Source organism: Aethalodelphis obliquidens, unplaced genomic scaffold, assembly GCF_003676395.1.
Source record: "Aethalodelphis obliquidens isolate GAN/ISIS:26980383/991018 unplaced genomic scaffold, ASM367639v1 scaffold21, whole genome shotgun sequence".
NCBI lineage: Eukaryota > Metazoa > Chordata > Mammalia > Artiodactyla > Delphinidae > Aethalodelphis > Aethalodelphis obliquidens.
Genome location: NW_020837965.1, coordinates 23,812,791 through 23,831,133, shown reverse-complemented (window position 1 = coordinate 23,831,133; position 18,343 = coordinate 23,812,791). Strand labels below are relative to the sequence as shown.

Sequence of the window (18,343 nt, the reverse complement as noted above, 5' to 3'; positions counted from 1 at the left end):
CGTGGCTGGCGCCCGGAGAGCTGAGAGCCCTGAGCGTGGCCCAGGGAGGGGCCTGTTGCGCCCCTCCCCGAGATAGGAGACAGATGGGCCGGCAGAAAAGGGGTTAAAAGAAGGATTACAAAAGCGAATTTCTCCCTTCCTTGCGGCCCCCCCTCCCCGCTACCAAGCTCTCTGCTAGACCTGCGAGTCTCCCCTCCGGGGCCTTCTTCCCTCTGGCGCTTGTTCGCGGGAGGGTGGGATGGGGGGCCTTCGGGACACCAGTGCCCCGGTTCCCACCGGCTGCACGCCGGGGAGCCCCGGGGTGGGGACGGGGCGGAGCGGGGCGGGGGCAGTTCAAGGCAGGGGCTGGGCTGAGCTGCCTCGGTGGGCCGGGATTCGGGGTGGGAGGGTGGGACTCTCAGAGGCAAAACAGCAAAGGCCACAGGCCAGGTGACCCAGTGAGGGCTAGGGACGCGTGTGTACCTTCCAGCCAGCAGGGGGCGCGGGTTGGCCTTGGGGGTGGAGGAGGGCGAGACTGAACGATGCTGGACCAGAGAGGTCTGTTAATTTTAAAACATTAAATTAGATGGCAACTGAAAAAGAAATGCAAAACCTAAAAATTGAGAATTATGTTTTATTTGGTGGCCTTACCGAGGACTGTAACTTGAGAGCTCAGTGCCTCTCAGATAGCTTTGAGGAACTGCTCCAAAGAGATAAGTGAGGAGCCAGGGTATATAGGAGTTTTTGCTGGAAAAAAAAAGAAGTAGTAGAACATCAAACGATTACTGCTAATCACAAAAACCAGGCATCTCAAGTTAATGATTCTAGTGCCTTTCTATGTATGGAAAGAGGAAAGAGTCTAGGGACTTCCCCGGTGGTCCAGTGGTTAAGAATCTGCCTGCCAATGCAGGGGACATGGGTTTGAGCCCTGGTCTAGGAAGATCCCACGTGGCGCAGAGCAAGTAAGCCCATGGGCCACAACTACTGAACCTGTGCTCTAGAGTCCGTGAGCCACAACTAGAGAAAGTGCAGCAAAGAAGACCCAATGCAAAAAAAAAAGATGCAAGAGTCTGGGCTCATTGAAATTATTCCTTATATATGCACCCTAACTACTTAGGGCCAGTATCCCGTTTTTCTCCATCCTGAATTCCCCTCAGGGCGCACCGTAGGAGGCGGCTGCAGTGGCTGCTGGCTGGATGGCAGGCAACGTTTTTTGGTCCATGTAGATATTTTTTGTTCTTTTAACGATCTAAGCTTATAAAACTCAAACAGGACAGAAGCATTAAAATAACAGCCCTGGTCCCACAGCCCCTCCTCTCGGAAGTAATCCCTGCCCTGCCATCCCCTCTTGGGGAGCATCCTTCCAGGCCTCCTCCAGAGCATTCACGTGTGCAAGGACACACACACACACACACACACACAGCAAGGTGCCAGGCTCCCAGATGCACTCACAGACACGCACTCACCCAGCCACACAGGGACACGCCGATACATGAGAACACTTGTAGCACATAAATAGGTTGGTCAGAATCCTCTGCGGCGTGGGTGTATTTAGGCAGACACATCTCTGGTGATGAATCTACATACATTTTATTTTTACAGGTTTTGCATAAAAACCTCGCCTCCTTTTCCGGCTTTCCTGCTGCCACACCAACAGGCATTTCACATTTCCATCCCATCTTCCGCACTGTGGGTGAGCCCAGCTGCTAGGTGCAAGGTGGCCCATGTCTAAACTCTTCACGGCTGATGACACATTGCTGGGGCTGCTTGGGTGGTGGTGATGGGGGGCCCTGGGTGTGGGCATGGGGTATTGCCTACCCCTTGGGATTCAGGAAGATGCCCTGAGAGTGAGGGCAAAGCCAAGGAGGGGAGAAGTCAGAGGCCACTGGCTGGCCTGGGGCCACCCCTTGACCCTCTCAAGGGACATGTCTGAGGCCTTGGGGGCTCTTTGGATTCGTGTGGGCCGCAAACACTGATTATCCCCTGAAAATGCAACCATGTTGAGCTGAAAGCAGACCCCGGAGAGACCCTTAAGGAGAGGGCCCTCCCACACCCGGGGCTTTTGGTCTACCTGAACACGTGGGGGCCCAGTCACTCTGCCTGCAATTCCACCATTACCCCCACTCTGGTGAATTCTGGGGAGTTCTCTTGAAAGCCACCATGCCCCAGGCGATCCTAGCCCCAGCAGAGCCCCCAGGGGGCCTGACTGGTTGACACTGTCTTCTACAGTCTGTGGGTGTGTGTGTTGGGTGTGGGGAGGAAGCATTTCAACCCCCAACTCCAGGCCCAGCTCAGAAGGTGGTCCCACTGGGTGGCGCCGGCAGTGAAGGTGAAGCCGCACAGCTCAGATGGGATTTGAATGCAGCCGAAACCCAGACTGGGACTTGAACCCACTGTCTTTTTTTGTTTTTGTTTTTGTTTTTTTTGCGGTACGCGGGCCTCTCACTGCTGTGGCCTCTACCGTTGCGGAGCACAGGCTCCGGACGCGCAGGCTCAGCGGCCATGGCTCACGGTCCCAGCCGCTCCGTGGCATGTGGGATCTTCCCGGACCGGGGCACGAACCCATGTCCCCTGCATCGGCAGGCGGACTCTCAACCACTGCACCACCAGGGAAGCCCTGAACCCACTGTCTTTTAATTAAAATCACACACCTGGTCTCAGGACTTAATGAAGCTCAGGTTCTTTTATTTATTTAATTTATTTATTTTTGGCTGGGTCGGGTCTTCGTTGCTGCGTGTGGGCTTTCTCTAGTTGTGGCGAGCGGGGGGCTACTCATTGCGGTGGCTTCTCTTGTTGCAGAGCACGGGATCTTGGCGCGCGGGCTTCAGTAGTTGTGGCTCGTGGGCTCTAGAGCGCAGGCTCAGTAGTTGTGGTGCACGGACTTAGTTGCTCCACGGCATGTAGGGATCTTCCTGGACCAGGGATCGAACCCGTGTCCCCTGCACTGGCAGGCGGATTCTTAACCACTGCACCACCAGGGAAGCCCATGGCTGGAGGATTCTTAAACACTGCGCCACAAGGGAAGTCCGAAGCTCAGGTTCTTTATGTCTCATCACAGAAAGAATTCAGTGAGAGACTAAGTGATAAGTAAGAAGTGGATCTATTTAGAGAGATACACATTATAGACAGAATGCGGTCCATCTCAAAAGGCAAGACCGGCCTTGGGAGAAACACACTCCACAGACAGGTTTGGGGCTGTCTCAGAGGCGAAAGGCCCCGAAATATGGGGTGGTTAGTTTTTATGAGCTGGGTAATGAATGGGAGGATTATTCCAACTATTTTGGAGAAAGGGCCGAGATTTCCAGGCACTGGGCCGCCGCCCACTTTTTGGCCTTTTATGGTCGGCCTGGGGACTGTCATGCTGCTGGTGGGTGTGTCACTTAGCTTATGCTAATGTAGTACAATGAGCATATAAGGAGGCTCAACGTCCACTGGAAGTCGAATCTTCCGCTCTCTTGGAACTAGCTGGTTCTAACCAGTTTATGTCCTGTCCTCCAGGGCTGTGTCATTCTTTCAGAGGTTGTGCCCTGTCTGCTCCCCTCCTGCTTCAAAGGCACCTAGAGGCCTCACACCCTGAATAAGATCTGAGCTTCAGAACGCTTCTCAGCAGGCTGCCAGGTCCAGGAGTGGGCCCTGCGGAGACACCTTGCCAGGATCCACAGACAGGCGTGGACGGAGGCAGGAGAGGACTGAGTGTGCAGTGTGCCAGCCCTGGGCTGCCCCTGCGCCTGGCTGTCACACTGTCACACCTGGGCCTGGGCTGGGGATCTGGCCCTGGAGACCAAGGACCTTCCAAGAGCTTTGATTTGGAACACACACAAGCCAGGCAGTCCTGGGCAGAAGCTCCGGTCTCTGCGGAACCTGTTTCTGCCACAGTCACACGGGAGGGGGAGGGCCCAGTTTACCGTTGGCCCAGGGGAGGCGCTGGCGTGGCCTGGGGCAGGGCCTGACTTCGGGCCCGTGGGACTGGCACCGCATCCCATGCCCCAAACATCCATCCACACCTGACTGGGTTCGTTTGTCTGTGGTTGGAACCCTCCCCCTGCCAAATCAGGGCGGACTTCTCCAACTGGTTTTAATTTTATCCTTAAGCCACATGTTTGAAATGACTTAATCAAAGAAGGTCATGAATTAAATCTCAACAAGAGTGCTCAGGGCCTGGCTCCCCGCCCAGAGTGCCAAGGGCCCCACGGAGGAGGCGTCCATCAATCCCGTGATCAGCTGGTTCTCCCAGCAGATAACTGCCTTCATTTGAGGGCCTACGAGGTGCCAGGCGAGGTCTTGGGTGCTTCCTACACAGGCTTCCACTTACATCCAACCACCCTGGGAAGTGGAGTAGCTATCCCCACTTTACAGGTGGGAAAACCGAGGCTGGGATGTGAAGCTTGCCCAAGGTCACCTGGCAGGTGAGAGGCAGAGCTGCCATCCCAGTTGGGTCTATCTGTGTCCAGAGGCTGTACTGCCCCTTGGGCAGAACTGGGAAGACAGAGATCACACAGACAGATGTTACTGCTTTGCTGTAGGACAGGCCAATAAATGGAGAGACAAGGTGCTGGGGCAAGAAACAGCGACTTTCTTCAGAAAGCCAGCACACTGAGAAGGTGGTGGACTAGACGTCCCAAAGAACCATCTTCCCTGAGCTAGAATTCAGGCTGCTTTTACACTGAAAGGGGACAGGGTAAAGTCCTGGTTTCCGCCAGCCTCTGGAGGGGATGTGTTACTTTCTTCCTTCCCGCAGCCGTTCACAGATGGACCCGGTCAGGAGGTTTCCTATGAGCTAAACAAAAGTATTTTAGCTTAACACTCATTACCTGGGAGGCAGGGTCCCCAGAGACGGGCCATTGTGTATAATTGAGGTTTATAGGCAACATCCCTTTAGTGATTAACTTGTAATAGAATACAAAGGTTCTTCCGTATTATATAGCGACCAGTGCTGCGGGGAGAGGGTGGAGGAGAGATGAGCCTCTCGTTCAGGCTCACAGGTCTGGGAAGCTTCTGGAGGAGGTGGCACTTGGGCTGGGCATGCAGGATTTGGAGAGAGATGGGGAAGGCGTGCGAGGTAAGAGATTTGGGGACACAGGGAGGGGGTGGGAGCATTGTGGGGTGCAGCTGGAGAAGCTGCTCAGACTTAGCTACGAGGGCAGAGCTGGCCTGGTCTGGGCGTACTGGGCAGGCTGGGGGCGCCAAGGTGGGAGAGAGGCAGGAGGGGTGGACCTGGCAGCCGGCTCCAGGGCTTCCTGTGCACAGCGTTGCTGAGGAGTCTGTGGCCAGGCTGACTCGTGTTCTTTTACAGGTTGTTTCTTTTCTGTCTCTTCTTGGGAGCTTTTGGCATTTGTCTCTTCATTGCAGGTATTCAGAAATTTCTTGACCGTGTTTGTAGATGGTGATGTCAGGCATTTTTGCTGTTATTGTTTCCTTTTGTGTTCATTGTTTTAAAAATTAATTAATTTATTTTTGGCTGCGTCGGGTCTTCATTGCTGTCCGCAGGCTTTTTCAAGTGGCGGCGAGCGGGGGCTACTCTTCATTGCGGTCCGTGGGCTTCTCATCGTGGTGGCTTCTCTTGCTGCAGAGCACAGGCTCTAGGCGTGCGGGCTTCAGTAGTTATGGCACGCGGGCTCAGTAATTGTGGCTCGTGGGCTCTAGAGCGCAGGCTCAGTAGTTGGGGCGCACGGGCTTAGTTGCTGCGCGGCATGTGGGATCTTGCCGGTCCAGGGCTTGAACCCATGTTCTCTGCATTGGCAGGCGGATTCTTAACCACTGCGCCACCAGGGAAGTCCCCGTGTTCTCTGTTTAATTAAATTGTAACATGTATTGGGGGCATGGGACGAATTGGGGGATGGGGATTGACATATATACACCACTATGTATAAAACAGGTAACTAATGAGAACCTGCTGTATAGCACTGGGAACTCTACTCAGTGATCTGTGACCTAAATGGGAAGGAAATCTAAAAAAGAGGGCTTATATGTATACGTATAGCTGATTCACTTTGCTGTACAGCAGAAACTAACACAACGTTGTAAAGCAACTCTACTCCAATTTTTAAAAATGTAACCTATTAAATGCACACATTTTAGGAATACAGCTCCGTGAATTTTCACAATTGTCTACACCTGTGTAACCACCACCCCAGTCCGGATGCAGACCACTCACTTCCAGCCCCTGGTGGGCTCCCTTTCACCCACAAAGGAAACCACGATTCTGACCACTAACACCATTGATTAGTTTTGCCTATTCTTGAACTTCACGTAAGTGGAAACATAGTCTGCATGCTTTCGTGTATATTTTTAAAGTAAACGTCTGAAATTTTAGAACAGTTTTAGATTTACAGTTACTGGGAAGATAGTCCAGAGAGTTCTCCTATACTCATGCTCATTAGTATGGTAGATTCGCTACAATTAGTGAACACGGATTGATGTCAATACATTATTACTAACTGGAATCCATACATTATTCAGATTTCCTCAGCTTTTCCCTGATGTCCTTTTTCTGTTCCAAACTTCCTTCCAGGACAGCACATTACATTCAGTTGTCAGGTCTCTTCCGGCACCTCCTGGCCGTGACACTTTCTCAGGCTTTCCTTGTTTCTGATGGTCTCGGCAGTTTTAAGTACCGCCAGGTGTTTTGTATAATGTTCCTCAGCTGGGATTTTTCTGACTGTTTCTCGTGATTAGACTTGAGTGACGGGTTTGGGAGGAAGACCGCAGAGGTGAAGTGTCCTTTCTTCATATCAAGGCCACATACTATCGACGAGATTCATCACTGTTGATGTTGCCCTGGGTCACCTGGCTGAGATGTGCTTGTCGGGTTTCTCCTCCATGAAGTGACTCTTCCCCCTCCCCTTCCATACTGTCCTCTTCGGGGGTTTTTTTGTTTTGCTTTGTTTTTTTTTCTTGGCCGCGCACAGCGCGGCTTGTTCTCTCTTAGTTCCCTGACCAGGGATTGAATCCTGGTCCTCAGCAGTGAAAGCACTGAGTCCTAACCACTGGACTGCCAGGGAATTGCCTATACTGTCGTCTTCGGAAGGAAGGAAGTCATGGTGCAGCCCACACTTGAGGAGTGGGGAGTTGTCCTTGAGGGTGGGGTGTGAACCTAAATCCCTCGGAATTCTTCTGCACGGGAGGCTTGTCTCTTCTCCATTTAGTTATTTACTCAGTCATTTATATCAATATGGCCTCATGGATATTTGTTTAATGCTTTGGGCTATAATCCAATGCCATTTTCTTTCTTTCTTCTTTTTTTAAGATTTTTTTTGGATGTGGACCATTTTTAAAGTCTTTATTGAATTTGTTACAATCTTGCTTCTGTTTTATGTTTTGGTTTTTTGGCTGCGAGGCATGTGGGATCTTAGCTCCCCAATCAGGGATCGAAGCCACACCCCCTGCACTGGAAGGTGAAGTCTTAACCACTGGACCGCCAGGGAAGTCCCAGTCCTCCCTTCCTTCCTCCCTTCCTTCCTTCCATAGTTGATTTACAATGTTGTGTTAGTTTCTGGTGCACAGCAAAGTGATTCAATTATATATATATATATGTATATATATATATCCGAAATATACATATATATATATCTTTATTCTTTCCAGATTCTTTTCCATAATGGTTTATTACAGGATATTGATTATAGTTCCCTGTGCTAAACAGTAGAACCTTGTTGTTTATCTATTTTATATATAGTAGCTTGTATCTGCTAATCCCAAATTTCTCCCCACCTTTCCCCTTTGGTAACCATAAGTTTATATTCCATGTCTGTGAGTCTGTTTCTGTGTCATAAATAAGTTCATTTGTGTCATATTTTAGATTCCACATATAAGGGATATCATATGGTATTTGTCTTTCTCTGTCTGACTTCACGTAGTATGATAATCTCTAGGCCCATCCGTGTTGCTGCAAATGGCATTATTTCATTCTTTTTTAAAAAATTTATTTAGTTTTGGCTACGTTGGGTCTTCATTGCTGTGTGCAATGAAGAATGAAGCCTGCTGTGTGCAGGCTTTCTCTAGTTGTGGCAAGCAGGGGCTACTCTTTGTTGCTGTGTGCGGGCTTCTCATTGCGGTGGCTTCTCGTTGCGGAGCACGGGCTCTAGGCGTGTGGGCTTCAGTAGTTGTGGCATGTGGGCTCAGTAGTTGTGGCTCGTGGGCTCTAGAGTGCAGGCTCAGTAGTTGTGGCACACGGGCTTAGTTGCTCCGTGGCATGTGGGATCTTCCTGGCTTGAACCCGTGTCCCCTGCATTGGCAGGCAGATTCTTAACCACTGCTCCACCAGGGAAGTCCTATTTCATTCTTTTTTTATGGCTGAGTAATATTCCATTGTATATATGTACCACATCTTTATCCATTCCTCTGTCGATGGACAGCTACGTTGCTTCCATGTCCTGGCTATTGTAAATAGTGCTGGTATAAACAGTGAGGTGCGTGTATCTTTTCGAATTAGAGTTTTCTCCAGATACATGCCCAGGAGTGGGATTGCAGGATCATACGGCAACTCCATTTTTAGTTTTTTAGGGAACTTCGTTACTGTTCTCCATAGTGGCTGCACCAATTTACGTTCCCGCCAACAGTGTAGGAGGGTTTCCTTTTCTCCACACCCTCTCCAGCATTTGTCATTTGTAGGCTTTTTTTTTTTTTTTTTTTGCAGTACGCGGGCGTCTCACTGTTGTGGCCTCTCCCGTTGCGAAGCACAGGCTTCGGACGTGCAGGCTCCATGGCCATGGCTCACGGGCCCAGCCGCCCCGCGGCATGTGGGATCTTCCCGGACTGGGGCACGAACCCGTGTGCCCTGCATTGGCAGGCGGACTCTTAACCACTGTACCACCAGGGAAGCCCTGCAGACTTTTTAATGATCTGGCCATTCTGACCGGTGTGAGTTGGTACCTCATGTCGTTTTGATTCGCATTTCTCTAATGATTCAATGCTACTTTATTTTATTGCTCAAATTGTCCTAGCTTTGGCTATTGGGAACTCTTGTGGTTGGCTCCTGGGTCTCTGTCATGCCCCCCTCACTCTGTGTGTGTGTGTGTGTGTGCGCGCGTGTGCGTGTGTGTTGAGCGTTTCCTTACTTTCAGCCATTACAGGATGCTCCAGGCTCATCTTGTATATTTCTAGCCCTAGTCATACCATCCGCCATTTCTCCAAGGAGCCCGGGTTCTTCACTGGAGAAGGGTATTAGAAATGAAGATCACATGTGATCATAGCTACTGGGATGTCCTTGTTTCTAGGTGCTCAGAGCTAACAAAGCCAGGCAATCTATTACTATTTCAACATGTAACCATTGTGTATATGTTAAGCTAAACATAAATTTACGTTGACGTCTCCAACCCTAATCCATTACTGCCTGGAACATGTCAGCCTCTCGCCGTTGCTTATCCTAACATCCCACTCCAACAGCAAGAAACCTGGCTCTTACCGTCTGCCACTTATTTACTTAATTGTTCAATTCCAGGATACTTGTAGAGTGGTTCTAAAATTGTTAACACATGTCCCCACAGGAAACAACTTTCTCAACTAGAGTACAGTTCTTTTGCCTTTAGTCTTGCAGTCTGTACACATTTCCAGTGTTACTTAGGTCAGCACCTTATTCCTCCAGGCCCTTCAGTGAGGTTGTTTCACCCATTTTTAAGACAATTAGATTCTTTTGTCATATTCTGCATTGCATCCTGGGATCCGTACCTCCTAAATGGCTTTTTGCATGCATTAAGATTCACTCTCTGTGATACAAAGTTCTACGAGTTTTGACAATTGCTGATGTCTTATAGTCACTATTACACAATAATTTCACCTCCTTAAAAATTCCCCTGTGCTTTGCCTGCTACCCCCATCGATCCCTAACCCTACCCTCAGCGCTCCTGGCAACTACTGTTCTGTTTGTATTCACAATAGTTTTGCCTTTTCCAGAATATTCTATAATTGGAGTCACACAGTATTTTCAGACTGGCTTCTTTCACTTACCAGTATGCATTGAAGAGTCACCCACGTCTTTCCGCGAATTATTAGCTCATTTCTTTTTATCTCTGAATAATATTCCATTGTATGGATGCAGCCCAGTTCCTGTCGCCCCACATCCTTGACAGTATTCGGTGGGGTCAGTGCTCTGGAGTTTAGCCATTCTGATAGGTGTGCAGTCGTATCTCATTATTGTTTAATTTGCTCGGCATGATGTTGAGCGTCTTTCCATAAGCTATTTGCTACCTGTATATCTTCTATGGTGAGGTATCTGTTCAGATCTTTTGCCCATTTGTTAATTGGGTTATTTGTTTTCTTATTGTTGACTTTTTGTAGTAGTTTGTATGTTTTGGATACAAGTCCTTTATCAGATATGTGTTTTGCAAATATGTTTTCCTCCTCTGTGACTTGTCTGTTCATTCTTTTAACAGTGTCTGTCACAGAGCAAACATTTTAAATTTTAATAAAGGGGAAACTATAATTTTTTTTCTCTTTCATGGATTGTACTATTGCTGTTGCATTTAAAAACTCATCACCAAACCCAAAGTCATGTAGATTTTTCTCCTGTTTTCTTTTATTAAAAAATGAATGAATGAATGAATGAATTTTTTGGTTGTGTTGGGTCTTTGTTGCTGTGCGTGGGCTTTCTTTAGTTGCAGAGAGCGGGGGCCATTCTTCATTGTGGTGCACAGGCTTCTCATTGCGGTGGCTTCTTGTTGCGGAGCACGGGCTCTACAGCACAGGTTCAGTAGTTGTGGCGCACAGACTTAGTTGCTCTGCGGCATGTGGGATCTTCCCGGACCAGGGCTCGAACCGTGTCCCCTGCAGTGGCAGGCAGACTCTTAACCACTGCAGCATCAGGGAAGTCCATCCTATGTTTTCTTTTTTTTTTTTTTTTTTTTGAGGAGAGAGATGTTTATTAAATATGACTGATTCCCCGTCCCCCATCTCCAGTGGGAGAATAGTAAAACTTGATCAAATCTTTATCCTTGGTTTTCCTTGTCCTTCCTGCCAGGATTAAAAGCCATGAGTTTCTTGTCACACACCTTTCTGTACCTTCCATGGTTGAGTCTTGGGGAGCCAGGACCGGCTGGCGAGGAGGGATGAAAATGTCGCTGTGTGGCCCGATGCCCTCATGGGTTCATCCTTCGAAGCCTGACACAGCTGGTGTTGAACCGGCCTCACCTCCCTTTCTCCTCTTCTGGGGCCCCTGGCTGCTCCAGTTCCCTCTCTCCTCCAGTCCAGTGGAGCCAGCCATCCCAGCAGCCTTCTTCCCAGCTTTCACACTACAGTTACAGGCGAAGTAGGCAGCAAGAGCAATGAGTGTGGGTGGGAAGGTCACAGCCCTGCCCTGCCCTGTTTCAAATGCCCTGCCCTACCCAGTGTGCCCAGGCCTAGCGAACAGCCTGGATTAAACTCTCCCCGCACCTGGGATGCTCCTATCTCACCTGCAAAGGGTATTCATCAACCACGGGAGCAATGCATACTCTGCACTCCACATGCAAGCACCCTCTATGCTCCTGGGAACAACATGCCTCCGGCCTGGGCGACCCGCGGAGCCAACCCTAAAGTCCTGGGTGGTGGCGCATCGTGGCACCCCCCAAGGCAGCCTGAATCCAGATTCTTCAGAGGACCTCCCCGACCAATGAGTGCCAGACGCTTTACAGTCAGCTATGAGCATCCCCGGGGCCAGAATGGGACGCTTCCAGCTGCAGGAGCCGTGTAACGCTACAGAAAGCAGCCGCCAGGACTGCAGACGAGCCCTCTGAGGGCAGCACGTGGCAGGGACCCGACACCCCATTATGACCTTGCTGACTGTGGTGTGGGAGTCCCCGAAGGGAGTGGTACTCCCAGCAGGCGCCCAGCCACCAGAGCGTGATGGCCGGGCCCATCTCCACCGAGATGGCTGAGAGCTGGCGTCCCGGCACTGGGGGGCAGAGGGCATCGCTCCCGCCGCGTAATCCAAGATGCCCTTTCCCGAGGCCGGCTTCTGGGCCCCCTCCGCGCGGCCCAGCACGCGGTCACAGGAGGCCGTTTAGCGGGCCTTGGCCTAGAGGTGGCGCCCTTGGGCCAGTGGGGGAGAGGGAACCCCAGGGCCCTCGTTTCACAGGGGCGGCCAGGGCTGGGCCCGCAGGGTGGTTAAGGGCGTTGCCGTCCCCTGAAGCTGGGCTCTCCTTCCCCCCTCCCCCTCCTCTGCCTCAGTGTCGCGGCCCAGCAGTTGCTGGCGCACCCATCTGCGAAGGCCTGGGCGAACCTGAGCGTCCTGTTTTCTTGAAGAAGTTTTATCATTTTGCACTTCACAGTTAGGTCTGTGATCCATCTTGAGTTAATTTTTTGTGTGAGGTCTGTGTCTAGGTTCGTTTGTTCTTTTGCACGTGGGCGTCCGGTGGTTCTAGAACCTTTGCTGAAGAGACTCTTTTCTCCATGGAATGCCTTTGCTCCGTTGTCAAAGATCAGCTGAGTACGTTTGTGTGGGGTCTGTTTCTGGACTTCCTGTTCTGTCCTGTGGGCCTGCGCGTCTGTTCTTTCACGTGGACATCTTGTCTCACAGTAAGTCCTGAAATCTTTACTTCGTTATTCTTTAGTATTGCGGCTCATGGGCTTGGGCTTGGTTAATTTGCGTGTGGAAAGCACACTCCCCGTGTATTCTCTCTAGGATGTGGCTAGCCCTGGGAGGTGGGTAGCCTCTTCAATGTCAGCAAGGCTTCAAGATGTCAGAGCATTCGAATTACAGAAAATCAATAGGTATGATGAATATAATTGGCCCTGTGCTGCTTTGACATAACTTTAAGGAACCCTTGTGGGGAGATGATAGAGGAGGATTTTAGAGAGGAGGCCATACGTTTCTACTGTGAGAATAGGAAGGACACAAGGGGCAAGTATTAGGGGTCCTTCTAGGCTGGTCTATACCGAAGGTTCTCATCTATATGGCATTACCCAAGAAAACAGACCTGAAATTTCCAGGGTCTCTGACAATATCTCTGTGGAGTCCTAGAGTGTGTTAAAAATATTAATATAAGAGATACATATGATTTGCTGCTGTTGGCTGTTTTTCTACAATATTATCTTGGTGTGTTTTGGGGGGCAGTTGCTGGGGGCATGAGGTGACCGTCGGGTAAAGTCTATGTGAGGGTAGTGGTGGTGTGCGTAACCAAGGGGAAGGGGCAGTCATCGTGGTGCTGCTGGGAAGCTGGAGGGTGTAGTAGGGGAAGGCCCTGGGGAGTGGGTGTTCTCATGTAGAGGTGATGGCAAAGCTGTCGAAGTCCCCGTGGGTAGCCTGCAAAAGGTGTGTGTGTCCCTTTAGAGTTGAAGGCAAACTGGCAGAAAGGCTGTTGATATAGGCACTGAACAGAGCATATCCGCCAAATCTGTAAGAGCAAAATAAATACTGGTCTTGATTGGGTGGAGGGAGTGATTTTCATAATATCGGAGGGACTTCCCTGATGGTCCAGTGGCTAAGACTCTGCGCTCCCAATGCAGGGGGCCCAGGTTCGATCCCTGGTCAGGGAACTAGATCCTGCATGCATGCTGCAGTGAAGTTCCCACGTGCCGCAACGACGGCCCAGCACAGCCAAATAAATAAATATTCTTTAAAAAATTGGGTATTGGGTCAGGGGCCTTAATGCATGAACCACAGCTTTACTGTTGTGAATCCACCAGGAGGAACCCTTTCTTTTTCCCAGGTTTCAGAATAGGCAAAGTTGGGTCGTTAAATGGAAGCAGTGGGGATATTCACCCTTTGTTAATTAGGTTTTATATAAAAGTTTTACTCCCTGACGGCCCTGTTTTAACTTACGTTGGGTCATATTAACTATTTTAACCGGGGGTCTGTGGGGTCCCATTTTATCAAGTCAATTTGTAGATGCCAAAGACTTTAATTTTATTATTCATAGCGTTAGAGCGTCTTTGCTCAATATGAGATATTTTAGGGCAAAAGTACTACGAGTATGGGAAATTTAGGCAACGCTACTATTAAAATGAAGTATTATCTATTTCCTCTCTACTTGATATTCAGTTTCTTCCCTAAGATTATAGGGGCCACAGTGTTCAAATTTGGTGGGATCCCCAGGTATGACAATCATTTGAGCCCCAGTATTGATTAAGCCCCATGAAGTTTTGTCAGTGGGTGATGTCAGCACATACTAAAGCTAATTTAGAACCTATGTCATAGAAGCACAGAAGCCAACTGGTGCTTTTTAATTTTTTTGTTATATAAATTCTGTGCTATTTTTGTTATGTGTAGTTATGTATTGATATATATATAAGTTATTGTATAAATTGTTAGTGTCTAAATTTTGGATCTCCAGTTGGGTCAAACTATGGACCTTTAATTTATGTATATATGTAAAATTTATTATATTTTATAAATATATTTAAAATATTTAAAAATACATACTATATGTAAAATTTATTTGTTATATATTTTATTTTATTTTATTTATTTATTTATTTTTTTGCTGTACGCGGGTCTCTCACTGTTGTGGCCTCTCCCGTTGCGGAGCCGCTCCGCGGCATGTGGGATCTTCCCGGACCGGGGCACGAACCCTTGTCCCCTGCATCGGCAGGCAGACTCTCAACCAGTGCGCCACCAGGGAAGCCCGTTATATATTTTATAAATATATTTATATATTTATAAGATATGTAATTTATTTATTCACCTTTTGCTTTCTCCCCCTGTATCTAGGGTTTTCTTTATTCTTCCTTTTTTTCTCTTTTCCCCCACCCCTGCTTTTTTTCTTTTTCTTTTCTTTTCTTTTTTTTTTTCTTTTCTTTTCTGTTTGAGGCGTTTAGCTGCTTGATTCTGTGGTTTTTAGTTTCTGTCTTGGGCCGATAAGCAAAAAAGGGGCAGGGACAAGGGGCCCAGTTGTCAGCCTCTAGGTAGCAGCCACTACCTGGGACGCGTCTTTTGCCCCCCCCCCCCCCCCCCCCCCCAGGTCTCCACCAGTGTGCTCCCTCCTATTCCTCTGGGTGGAGGGAAAATGGGACTGCAGCAAGGCAAACAACACAACGACGATGGCCCTTCCCCCAGGACCTGCAGGGTGCCACAGTCCCTGGGGTGGGCGCCCTGGCAGTGTGGCTCTGAAGAGCACGACTCTGCCCCACGGGCCGGGCTGAAAGGCAGGGCACCTTTCACTGCAGCTCAGTTTGTGCGCACGTATCGGTGCTGCCCGGTCAGGCCCGGCCACAACATTTAGCGGGAAGTCACACCTCCTTCCCTTCGGAGGGGCCTTTGTAAACTCAGCTGGTCAACCAAGAAAAAGGGGGACCCTGGGAACGTCCTCCTGGAATCTCGGCAAGTAATGGCTCAGACCAGAACTCAAGGAATTGTGGCCACGTCCGCCAGTCCCCAGCGGCAATGAAACCAAGCACAAGTGTTGCCAGCAGGTGGCGCCACCCTCCCAGGCTACCACTGCCACCTGGTGGGACCAGTTAGTATGCCAAGAGCATATCCTTTTAGTCTGAGGCCAAAACACCCTGCTCGCTGCACCAATTGTTTTAAAATGTAGGTTTTATTATTATTCAGGTATGGTGAGGCCAAGAGATCAGGAGGCCACTGCCCTGGACAAGACAGTTTGTCCTGCATGGTTCCCAAGAGCAGAGGCAGTGCCACCAGGGTCATACAGGGAAGCACCAGGGTCAGGAGCCCAGGGTGTGAGGGGGAAGCAGGGCAGGAGCCTTTATTGTGGTTTCCATGAAGGATGAGGCAGGGTCAACAGGCTTAGCATTGGTTAGTTTGAATAATTTTATTCAGGTTGTCTGTCGAGTTGTCTGGTACCTGGCCCTGGGGTGCTTTGGGCAGGGGAATACTGGCCCTGCGTACAGAGCAGGTAGGTCAGGTGGTGGGCTGGAGATAGGTCTGAGTTTGCTTATGGAAGGCACACTCCCCGGCCAAGCATTTACATCTCTAGGGACTGGCCAGCCCTGGAGGGCAGTCTCTTCAGGGTCAGCAATGCCCCAAGATGTCAAAGCATTAGAAATACAGTAAATTTTAAAAGCTCAGACGATACACCACGTCGGTGCAGGTTTTGGTGCCACGGTCTGATTGTGGCACACCTTTAAGCAGGTGGATTTGCCATGAGACGTCTGTCCATTCTCCTGTGGTTGGAGGTTGGTGTTGTCTCCAGGACAGGGCTCCTACCAGTAAAGCTGCTATGAACATCCCTGCACGTGTCTTTGGCGAACGTCTATTTTCATTTCTCTGCAAGATGCGCGCTGCTGTGAAAGTCCTGCATCATGAGGTGGTTGGATGTGGAGCTTCGCAGATTTTGCTGCAGTTTTCCAAACTGGCTGAACCAAGTTTTCATCTTGACAACACACTTTTCAGTCTGAAGACTCGTGTCTTTCCTTTGTTCTGGGGAAATCCTCAGTTATTACTTGTTTGATGTGACTCATTCATTCTTTTTTTTTTTTAATTATTTATTTATTTTAGGCTGCGCTGGGTCTTTGTTGCTGCGCGTGGGCTTTCTCTAGTTGCGTTGAGCAGGGGCTGTTGTTTTTTGCAGCGCGTGGGCTTCTCATTGCGGTGGCTTCTCTTGTTGTGGAGCATGGGCTCTAGGTGCACGGGCTTCAGTAGTTGTGGCTCGCGGGCTCTACGGCGCAGGCCCAGTAGTTGTGGTGCATGGGCTTAGTTGCTCCACGGCATGTGAGATCTTCCCAGACCAGGACTCGAACCCATGTTCCCTGCATTGGCAGATGGATTCTTAACCACCGCGCCACCAGGGAAGTCCCTCCTTTTTTTTTTTTTGGTAGGCTTTTAAAATTTTTTAATTAATTTGGTTGCACCAGGTCTTAGTTGTAGCAGGCAGGCTCCTTAGTTGCAGCACATGGGCTCCTTAGTTGCGGCATGCAAACTCTTAGTTGTGGCATGCATGTGGGATCTAGTTCCCTGACCAGGGATCGAACCCGGGTCCCCTGCATTGGGAGCATGTAGTCTTAACCATTGTGCCACTAGGGAAGTCCCCATTCATTCTTTCATTTAGCAAATTGTTATTAAGGTCATCTCCTGTGCCAGGAACTCTTCTGGGCATTAGGGATGCAAGGGGTGAACCCAAGGGAACAAGACACTGGAGAGGAGGGAGCAGACAGTAAGCAAATAAATAAGTACATGATGTGACAATTTATTTAAGGTTGGCAGAATCATACGTGCATATAATCAAATTATAATTCCAGTGGGAGATGGCTTCTTTGAAGAAAACAAGGCAGGGGAGGGGTAAATGTCACCTCTCCTTCATTCTCTCTCCTAGAAATCTCATTAAAAGGATGTTGGGGTTCTGTTCCTGTCCCCCAGCTCTCATTTCTTTTTTTTTTTGATTAATTAGTTTATTTTGGCTGTGTTGGGTCTTCATTGCTGCGTGTGGGCTTTTCTCTAGTTGCGGTTAGTGGGGGCTACTCTTTGTTGCGGTGCACAGGCTTCTCATTGCGGTGGCTTCTCTTGTGGAGCATGGGCTCTAGGCGTGTGGGCTTCAGGAGTTGTGGCATGCAGGCTCAGTAGTTGTGGCACACGGGCTTAGTTGCTCCGTGGCATGTGGGATTTTCCCGGACCAGGGCTCAAACCCATGTCCCCTGCATTGGCAGGCGGATTCTTAACCACTGCGACACCAGGGAAGTCCCTCTCATTTCAGTAGAGGTTTTTTTTTTCTCCTGTGGCTGCCCCATGTGGCAAGTGGGATCTTAGTTCCCCAACCAGGGATTGAACCTGTGCCCCCTGCGGTGGAAGTGAGGATTCTTAACCACTGGACCACCAGGGAAGTTCTGAGGGTTTTTTTTTTTTTTTTTTAAAGAACAATACATACCTGCCCATCTCTGGTGTGTTTGTTTATTTTAATAGGTTGGAATAGCCCTTTATGTCTCCTGGGAGACGTTACTCTCATTCCTCAGTCCAGTTCTGTTTTCTCCGGTGGCTCTGTTTTCCCAGGTGTGAAGTTCTTCCCATTCTTGGGGTGGTTGCCCTTTTTCATGGAGTGATTTCTCTCTGTCGTCGGCTGGCTCTGGGTCACGGGCTGTTAGACTCAGCTGGCTTTGGGGAGGGCTGGGAGGTGCTGTGTGGAATGCATTCTGGCCTGTTTTCTGCAAACACGGGGCAGGAGAGGACTTCCTGCTGGGACAGCAAACACTATAGTCAAAACTTCTGGGCATAGGTGCTTCCTGCTTCTCACAGGCAGCTGAAGACACCAGAGCACCCTGACCAAGAGCCTCCGATCAGGGTCCCTCCTGGGGTTCAGTGAACCCTGCCTACTGGGGCTGGTACCCAGCTTAGGGGAAGTGGGGGAGTGGAGGGTGTGCAGGAGTCATGGAAGAGTGGCTGGCCTTGGGTTCCTCTCAGTTTCCATCCACAAAAGTCCCTGTTTTCCAATATTGTTAGGGATTTAACAACAACTACTACATATATATATATATATATATATATATATATATATACACACAC

At 49.5% G+C, this 18,343-nt stretch overlaps 1 non-coding gene across 1 annotated transcript; it reads left to right on the top strand.

Moving 5' to 3' along the window:
* Nucleotides 1-13,355: 13,355 nt before the first annotated feature.
* TRNAG-CCC (transfer RNA glycine (anticodon CCC)) lies at nt 13,356-13,428 on the top strand. The gene has a single exon. It is a non-coding gene; the product is annotated as a tRNA-Gly (tRNA).
* The last annotated feature ends 4,915 nt before the right edge of the window (nt 13,429-18,343 follow it).